The following is a 10,056-nucleotide window of genomic DNA, read 5'->3' as shown; positions in this document are numbered from 1 at the left end:
GAAAGAGGAGGGACTATAAGAGCGTGAATTGTTGAGCCCAAAATTGGAAAAAGCATCAGGCCCTCTGGATAAGTCAGACAATTGAATAGCTTGAACTGTTTGGGAGGCATCCAGGCTGTGGGGCCAGGACCTGTCCTTAGTGCATGAGCTGGCTGTTTGGAACCTTGGGCTTACACAGGGACACTTTGCTCAGCCTGAAAGGAGGGGGCTGGGTCTGCCTGTACTGAATCCACCAGGTTTAAAAGAATCCCCAGGGGAGTCATGGCCCTGGAGTAGATGGGAAAGGAAGGGAGGGGATGGGGTTAAGGTGGGGTTGGGAGCGGGATGGGGGAGGAGAGGGGGACCCATGCCTGATGTGTAAAATTAAAACACAAATATAATAATAATAAATAATAATTTTAAAAATCTATTCATTTCATCATGGGTTAATTTTGGTAGGTCATATGCATCTAGAAACTCATCCATTTTTTGTAGGTTTTTCAATTTGTGGAAGAGAAGTGTTTTATTTTTATTTTTTAATAGGTTTCATTGGTATTTGTTGAAATATCTATTTTTGTCTTTTTTTTAAACTTGGATCTTCTCTCTTTCTTTTGTTAATTCGGCTAAGTGTTCATTCCATCTACCTTTTCAAAGAACCTACTTCATTTCTGTTCTGGTCTTAATCATTCTCCCTGTCTATTGCTTTGAAGTTCATTATTGTTTGTTCATGGCAATAAAGTGAATCATTAAGCTATTTGAGATTTCTCAAAGTATTTGATGTAGGAAATTACAATGATGAATGTTCCTCACAGAACTGCTCATTCTGCCCCATAGTAGAATTTGCTACGATGTATTTCATTTTCATTAAATCCTTTTATTTCCTTCCTAAGTTTTCACCTTACATTGTTTAATTTTATAAAATTGCCTGCTTCTCTAGTTACTCTTCTTCTTGGTATCTAACTGCATTGCATTGTGTTCAGATAGAATACATGATACTATTTAAATCTCACTAGATTTGATGAGGCTTTCTATATGTCATAATATGTGGTTTATTTGGAGAAAGTCCAGGAGCTGCTGAAAGAGCAGGTATTTTGTAGTGTTTAGATGCAATGTTCTGTAGATGTCTTTAGGTCCATTTCACTTATGGCTTTGCTTAACTCTGAGATTTCTCTGCTGTTATTTTTTCTGGATGTTATTATTATTATTATTATTATTATTATTATTATTATTATTATTTTATTATTATTTTGGTGACTGAAATCTCCCACTGTTGCTGTGTTGGATTCATATCTAGAAATATTTGCTTTATGAAAATAGTGTATCTGTGTTTGATGCATACATGGTTAGAACTGTCATATCTTGAAGTGTGATGTGATTCATTTCTTCTGCTAGTTTTAGTTTGAAATCTATTTTGTTTGGTATTAGAATAGCTGCACCAGCTTGTTTCCTAGTTCCATTTGCTAGGGGCACCTTTTCCCATCCATACTGTGTCTATTACCTATTGAAAGTAAGCTGTGTTTCTCAGAGATAGCAGAAAAGTTGGACCTGCTTTTATATCCCAGTCTGAATCTGTGTCTGCTTATTGGTGACCTGAAATCAGAGTCATTAAAAATGTGTGTATTGATTTCCATGATTTTGTTCATTTTATGGTCTTTTCTGGCATTGTTTTGATTAACTGCTCTATTTTGTATTTTCCACCTGTTGCTCTCTGGAGTGTTTATCCTTTTCTTCAGTCTGAAGCACTCCTTCCAGTATCCTCTGTAGAGCTGACTTCCTGGTCATGTATTCCTTTAGTCTGTTTTTGTAATAGAAAGGTTTTATTTCTCCTTCAATTTTAATGGATTGTTTCATTGGGTATAACAGTCTGAGTTTGGCAGTTGTGCCTTTTCAGAACGTGTCATACATCCTTCCACACCTTTGCCTTTAACAGTTCCATGGTTAGTTCTGATGGGTTTGCCTTTCACATGACTTGGCCCTTTCTCTTGCGGCTTTCAGTCACCTTTCTTTCTGCCCCCTCTACATTTTTTTTTTTTTGTAACGTGAAAGTTGAGATTCTTCTTGGAAAAGATTCTGATTAAGACTGTAAAACCCACAGCCAAGTAGCAAATGTAGGTCTTAGGTGAATTCAAATGTCAATAACAGCACCATAAGCTAGCATCTAGAGTGAGGACAGGCACCTTCAGTTTAGAATGAGTCATGGTACCTATGTGTGGCTCAGTAACAAACTGTAAAGCTAACTAACTTCTGCCAAGGTAGTAGTATGCCATTTACTTCTTGACTTGGTTTAATTTCAATTTATAAGTCTTAGATGTTTGTTTTGAGCTGAATTAAGTCATTGTGAAAACATACTGTAGCACACACATAATCCTTGTTATTTCTAGAGTATATGTTCTGATGTGTCCACACACAGCTCCAGGGATTGGCCTGATTGACCTCCATGGAGAAAAGAGAAACTCATGGACACATAGGAAAGCTGTTGGATTCCAATGGAGAAGCCTCAGCAGCCTGATGCTCAGCATGCTTACTGTGTGTAGTTGAACAGGGTGGACAGGTCATTGCATACATTAAATATGGTATTTTCCCAACTACTGTCAGTGCTGCCCCTCACAAAAAACATAGTACTTAAGAACTTTCTTTTATTTTGTGTCCATAGAGGCTACAATAAAGAGGTCCTTCTTTCATCTGCTAGTGGTTTTTTTTTTGTTTGTTTTGTTTTGTTTTGTTTTGTTTTGTTTTTGCTCAATCAGCATAGAATTCCTAAACAGAAGGCCTTGGTATATCTGCTGGCCATTTAGTTATTAGTAGACATATTAAAAAGATAGTGAGGTTGTTGTTCAATAATCTATCTGTAATAATTTCACAATTATTGTGTTCTTTGATTCTACAGCTGAAATCAGGGTGTGGAAAAAAAACAATGTCCGTTCAATATGAGAAGTTTGCCATCCTAACTCTTTGCATCAGTTTTTCAGTGCCACAGCCACACTTCTTTGTGGAATTAAACAATGTCAGAACTTTTTTTTCAAAGTTTCTAGATGTTATAAAAACACATGACACATCCAATTAGAATACCACAATTTAAACTATTATTTCATTTGTATAGAATAGAGGGTGCCCCTGAAAGCAATTGTTTCCTGTTTCCCTTTTGAAGTACTAGAATAAGTGGTTGCCCTTGACCAGCTAACAGGTTGAGAGAGGAGTACGAAGGTTACAAATTTATCCAACTTGCTTCAGGTTGATAAGGCTTTTAAAAATCATCATGTCTCATTTTACTGTATATGCTTACTTTATTACACTTCTAATCCCTTCTCCTCTTTTACCTAATAATATAAATTAAATTTGGCATTTGTGAGGTTGAGTGGATACACAAATCTGATTATATGTGGACACCAATTTTCCTAATTCAATGAGGTTAACTGGTTTGAGATTTCAGCTGAGCAAATTGTTACAATGTCTCGTGGAGTTTGATAGGGAAAATGTCAAATATAACATCTAAATTTTGGGGTTGGAGAACACATTTCTAGTGTGGCATTGTAATATGCATTCAGATCATCATAGTGAAGTTTCAGTTTATAGACAAAGGGTTATATTCTCTTTAATACCATATCTCAGTGGGACATTCAAAGCTGAGGTTAAAGTTAAGACTCTTTATATAAGGGAAATCTCAGAATAATTGAAAAAACTGCACTAAAAGTGAAATAATATCCTATGTTGTAGTTAGATTTTTCCTACCGGCCCAGTCCAGGACAAATCTCTCTTACCTGCCAGTCCAACAGTCGCTCAGATCCAAAACCAAGAAAGCACATAAAAACTTACATTGGTTTACAAACTGTATGGCCCGTTGGCAGGGCTTTCTTGGTTTATCTGCTTCTTCTATCTTAATTAAACCCATTTCTGTTAGTTCTATACTTTGGCCACATGGCTTGTGCTCTTACCGGTGTCTTTACATGTTGCTCTTTCATGGCGGTGGCTGGGGTCTCTCTCCAGCCTTCTACTTTCCCCAGAATCCTCTTCTCTTCTTTGGTCCCGCCTTATACTTTCTGCCTAGCCACTGGCCAAACAGCATTTTATTTGTACAGAGTGATATCCACAGCACTATGTGTTGAATAAGCCTCTGTATATCAAAAATATTAGATTTGAAGGAGAGTGTGGAACAAAGGGCAAGTGATCACATAATTGCTGTAAAAGTAATATTCATGGTACTATGGAATATGGAGATGTCACAGATATCCAAATGATGAGATAAATGAGGAAGGTTAAAGGATTATTTGAGTGGAATTTGAACAAAAACTTTCACCAATACATATGTCATGTCTCCCATAAGCCTATAATTATCTACACATTGCAGGCAAGTTGTGCCCTGAGAGTCAAGGAAAGGATGTTTTCAATTCATCTCATTCACTCTCAAATTTCACCAGCTAATCAATCAATATGCCTCAGGATCTCCTATTTTAAGATTATGAGGAATTTTATGTCTGAAATTCTGGCACTTTAAAATCACAGGACCTTTCTATATCTATACTTACAATATTACATGACACAAGATGGAAAGATTCCAGAAAAATGCTTTAATTTCTCCAGGCTTTATGAGTTATAAATAATGGCAAGGTATATGTTTCCTTCCTAGACACTTTTGTTTGCATTTCTACGAATACAAATATTTGATTAGTACAGAAACTGTCTCATGGAGGCATAAATGCCTCATTTGAAAAAAAAAACAGTCCTGATTATTTCCTGAATTTTCTTCATATACATGTATGTTCAAGACAGACTGGAATTATTGTACCTAAATTCCTGTTAAGCCGTTTATTACATCGCAAATATGTTTCCAAATTAGTGTATGTTTTTCTTTATATTTGTGACTAAATAGCAGTTTTTGTTTTATGGCTATTCAATATTATTTTCTGAGCAATGCTTGGATAATTCTAGCATGATTAGAAACATGATATCACAATTGATAAAGGAAATGAATTTATAGAGAAACATACTGAATTATTAATGCACCTATATCGTGTTTTATCTAATTAAATAAAGAAATAATATCAGATCGTTGTGAATACATTATGACTTCTGAAACATGGCTGAGATGAGTGAGATTCAACAAAACGAAACACATATTCACCATCTCAAAAGAGACTTGTACAAAAATAAGTGTGGGTATTATGAAGAGACATTCTGCCTATGTACCTACTAGTAACTTCTTTAAAGTGATTGTTCAGCTATATGTGAACGGCATGGTTAAGGGAACTGCACATGAATTTTAATGGAAAATACAATATTATACATATTTAGTCAGACCATTTTTATGAATGTCCTATGCCATCACAGTGAATATAGGGGAGAAGTGATAGTTCAGTCATTTATTTTCATATGCTTTGTATAGTATCAGGAATTATACAATTTGTGGCAAGTTAGAGAATTTAATATAAACTTACTGTATGTGTAATCATTTTAACTTAAAAATGAATAGTATTTATTCTGCAAATACTCTGAATCTCCCTATCATCTGATGGAATTTGTCAGAAGGGCTGTTTCCTTGTTTGTTTATGCTGTTCCTCATCATTTTACATTTCTGAGTTGAATGAGCACTTAGGTGTGTCATTTCACAAACAAAATTTCAGTTATGCCAACTCCTCTTTTGTTACACATAATCAGAATTTCTCTGTGGCTGAGAAAAGGATGGTTTTTGTGGCATTCATTATTCTCCATAAGTTGGAATTTCATTGGCAGATAAAAGAAAAGTAAGCTTGTTATATGTATATACTATCTACATATACAACATGTTTTAGATTACATGTAAGGGATGCCCAAATGATTGTACTATATATTGTTGATATTCATGTTAGTATTGTTTTTTATAATGCAATAAACAGGAAATTAAGTTGTTGATATATGTAACTTACATTGGAATTGGGTTCCCAATTTTGCCTATAATTTTCTGCAACTTTTCCAAACCATGTTTAAAATTATTCTAATCATACTTGTTTCCTATATGGATGTATAGTGATGAGAGGGAACCAAAGCAACCAATCAATCTCATTTCAGACTGTGAGCCTACCTGAAGGCAGGAAGGATTCATTTATTTTCTCACATAACTAGACCAACGTGTATTGTCTATTTAAAATTTTATTACTCATTTGAAGATTTCATGGAATGCATTATGATAATATTCACATACTACCAACAACTTCCCCAGACCCTTGCCTCTCTCCCAACCATCCTAATTTGTTTCATCTTTTTTTTATGCATCAAGTCTAATTTATACTGTCCATATGCTCTTGAATATATGCCCTTCCATTGGACAATGGTTAAACCAGCAAAATGCTCTATGTTTTAAAAAAAGTAAAACTGGCTCTCCATCTTTCAGTATCTATCAATTCTCAATATTAGTCTAGTTTCCAGTCATCTTCTTTGTTGAGAAAACTTTGGAGTAAGTTTCTTTCTCCTTTCTAAATATACTGATTTTACATAGAGTGATAAGAGGCTTGTGACTAAATAAAGCCTTCCAGGGTGAAAGTTCACAATGCCACATTACTTTCACAGATGGAAGCAGAGCATAATGTGCTACATCCCAGCAATAAACCTCATCCGATAAACTCCAGGTTTTCACAAATTAAAAACAATGTAGAGGTTTCCCACAGACATGAAAAAAAAAAGCATCATTGATGATGTCATAAAGCGCCAATGTGTATTTTTTCAAATAAAAAGCAGTAAACCATTGAAGATTTTATATAGAAAATATTCAACATCTCAAAGGGGAAAAAAGCACAAATCTAAAACAACTAATTTGTTTTGGGAGTTTGTTTCTGTTTCTGTTAAGTTACATTTTATGGTCCACTTGTTTAAAAAATTGAAGTTAACATAGAAAAATGAGTCCATCCATCATCACATTCAAGTTCAAAATATTTAGAACATTTCACTAGGAATCGTGATAATATATCCTTCAGCTCTAATCTTTTATGTTTTATTTGTTTGTTTGTTTGTTTTTGAGACAGGGTTTCTCTGTGTAGCTTTGCGCCTTTCCAGGATCTCACTTGATAGCCCAGGCTGGCCGCAAATTCACAGAGATCTGCCTGGCGCTGCCTACCAAGTGCTGGGATTAAAGGCGTGAGCCACCAACGCCCAGCTTAGCTCTCATCTTTTATTCTGTCATCCCTGTATATTCCTAAATCTACATTCTATCACATACAGCTCAATTTGGGCTTATATGTGAATGAGATAAACTATTTTTTGTTCATTTATGCCATTCTAATCTGATATATTTTCCCAGGGCCATCTACATTATCACACATAAAACTTATATCCCTGCATTTTTATTGAAAATTTAGTTCTCATATATTATATTTGATTACAGGTTTCATTCCCCCACACCTCTGAGATCCTGTGTACTCCCCCTCCTATCTGAACTAACACCATTTCTTTCTCTGGATGGAAAAAAAGACTCTTCTAAATGATATTTACAGTGGGAGTAATGAAGGGCAACGTTCGAGGAAAAGAGAGCTTAAGGGAGCAGGACATCCCAGCTGGATCAAGAACAGAAAGGGAGAACAAGGAATAAGAGACCATGATAAATGAAAACCTCATGAGAACAGGAAGAAGCAAAGTGCTAGACAGGTCCTCAGAAATCCACAATTATACATCCACTGTAGACTACTGGCATTGGTCGAGAGAAAGCCTGAACTGACCTAGTCTGGTGATCAGATGGCCAAACACCCTAACTGTCATGCTGGAACTCTCATCCAATAACTGATGGAAGTGGATGCAGAGATCCTCAGCCAGGCCCTAGGTGGATCTCCAGGAGTCCAATTGTCAAGAAAGAGGAGGGACTGTAAGAGTGTGAATTGTTGACACCAAGATTGGAAAAGGACAGGGACAAATAGCTAAACTAATGGAAACACATGAATTATGAACCAAAAGCTGTGGAGCCCCCAACTGTATCAGGCCCTCTGGCTAAGTGAGACAATTGAATAGCTTGAACTATTTGGGAGGCACCAGGCAGTGGGACCAGGAACTGTCCTTAGTGCGTGAGCTGGCTGTTTGGAACCTTGGGTTTACACAGGGACACTTTTCTCAGCCTGGAAGGAGGGGACTGGAATTACCTGTACTGAATCTACCAGGTTGAATTGAATTCCCAGGGGAGTCTTGGCCCTTTTGGAAATAGGAATGGAGGGGAGGGGAAGGGGAGAAGGTGGGGGCGTGAGCGGGAGGGGGAAGACAAGGGAACCCATGGCTGCTGTGTAAAATTAAAACACTAATATAATAAATTAAAAAAGGAGAAAAAAAGAAAATAAGATAAAACCAAAACAAACAAATCAGAATATGACAACATAATCAAACAAACAGAAGAAATAAAAAAATGAGATACACATATAGATAATAAGACACACACATTCTTATGCACAGGAATCCCACAAAAACAAAAATGTCATAATACAAATTTGGGATCCGGGCTTAAAATAACTTTTAAAGCCCTGAAAAAATATGATATAATGAACCTTCAATAACATTGAGTTTATTTTGTTTTGGCCATCTACTACTGAGCATCATTGCCCACACTAAATGCATGGGTCCATGTCCCAAGTGAAACTCTTTTGGTGAGAACTAAATTTTGTTTGCAGTAGATATTGATAAGAGATATCTCCTGAGTTTAAGATAGGCGCTTTTGTCCACTGCTCCACTGAGCAAACGAACTCCATCTGGCACAGAGGTGTGTAGGTCCTGTATATACTGCCTCAGCATCTGTGAGTTCATATGTGCACCAGTCCTGTGCATAGATGTCCTTACTTTTGTTCTCTCCATTCACTCTGGAACTTACAAATCTTTCCACATCTTCTGCCATGGAGTTCCTTGTACCCTGTGTGGAATGGTGTTGCATTTGATAGAGACACCACATTTAAAAAATGGTGCACGTTCTCTCAATCTCTGCACATTGACCAACTGTGGGTCTAGGTATTTGTCTACATATACTGAAGGAAGAAAATTTTCTGATGATGTCTAAGCAAGGAACAGATCTATGAATAAAGCAGAATGATGTCATGACTCTGTTCCTTTATCAGAACAGTAGTCTTTGGTTTTCCCCTACGTTTTGGGCCTATCTGTTGTCATGTTCTTGGTGGGCCTTGTGGTGTCAAACATGTATTCAATCTCTTGGAATGGACATTAAACCACATCATTTATTATTTGATTACTCCCACCAGCTTCATTGCACTGTTTCACTAGCACATCTTGCAGGCAGTCACCATTGTATGTATTTAGGTTTCTGTTTACCTTGCTTGTTTTTCAGAGAACTTTGAGTATTATGAGAAGTAGTTACCAGGCATAAATGCTCTAAGTAGGCACAAGCTTTATTTCTTCATCTTTACTCAGCTGTGTAGGTTTCATCTTCAGCCATAGGGCCTTATCATCCATGTATACAGAGGACTGTAGCTGGAGGTTTCTCCAGACCTGCCAAGGTCAAGAGACCCAAAGCCACTTGTAAAAAATAATCAGTCAGAATCTTATATAATTTAAAACTGCTCAGCCATTAGCTCAGGCCTACCACTGATTAGGTCTTACATTTAAACACAGCCCATTTCTCTTAATCTACATGTTGCCATGTTTTCTGTGGCTTTACCTATATACATGTGGCTTCATGGATAGTGGGCTTTCATCTTCTGACTCAGCACACTCAGTAAGATATTATCTCCATGATATTGGTTGTGTATATGTCTATGGGACATTTTCTCAACTAGTGATTGATAGGGGAAGGCCAAGCTCATTGTGGGTTGTGCCAACCCTAGACTTGTGGTCCTGGGATCTATAATAAAGCAGACTGAACTAAGCATGGAAAGAAATCCAGTAAGCATCACTCTTCCATGGCCCCTTCAACACCTCCTTTCTCCAGGTTCTTGATCCGTTTAAGTTCTTGTCCTGACTTTCTTAAGTGTCCTGTCCTATCTATCATGAACAGAGATACAGAAGTGTCTTTCAAATATACTCTTGCCCCCTTAACTTGCTTTTGGGGCTGTGATGTTTCATTGCAGCCAGTAGAAGCCCAAACTAAGACAAGTCAGAACATTCTGGATCTTGAAGAGAATCTTA

Source organism: Onychomys torridus, chromosome 1 (assembly GCF_903995425.1).
Source record: "Onychomys torridus chromosome 1, mOncTor1.1, whole genome shotgun sequence".
NCBI lineage: Eukaryota > Metazoa > Chordata > Mammalia > Rodentia > Cricetidae > Onychomys > Onychomys torridus.
Note: the sequence above shows the minus strand (reverse complement) of the source record.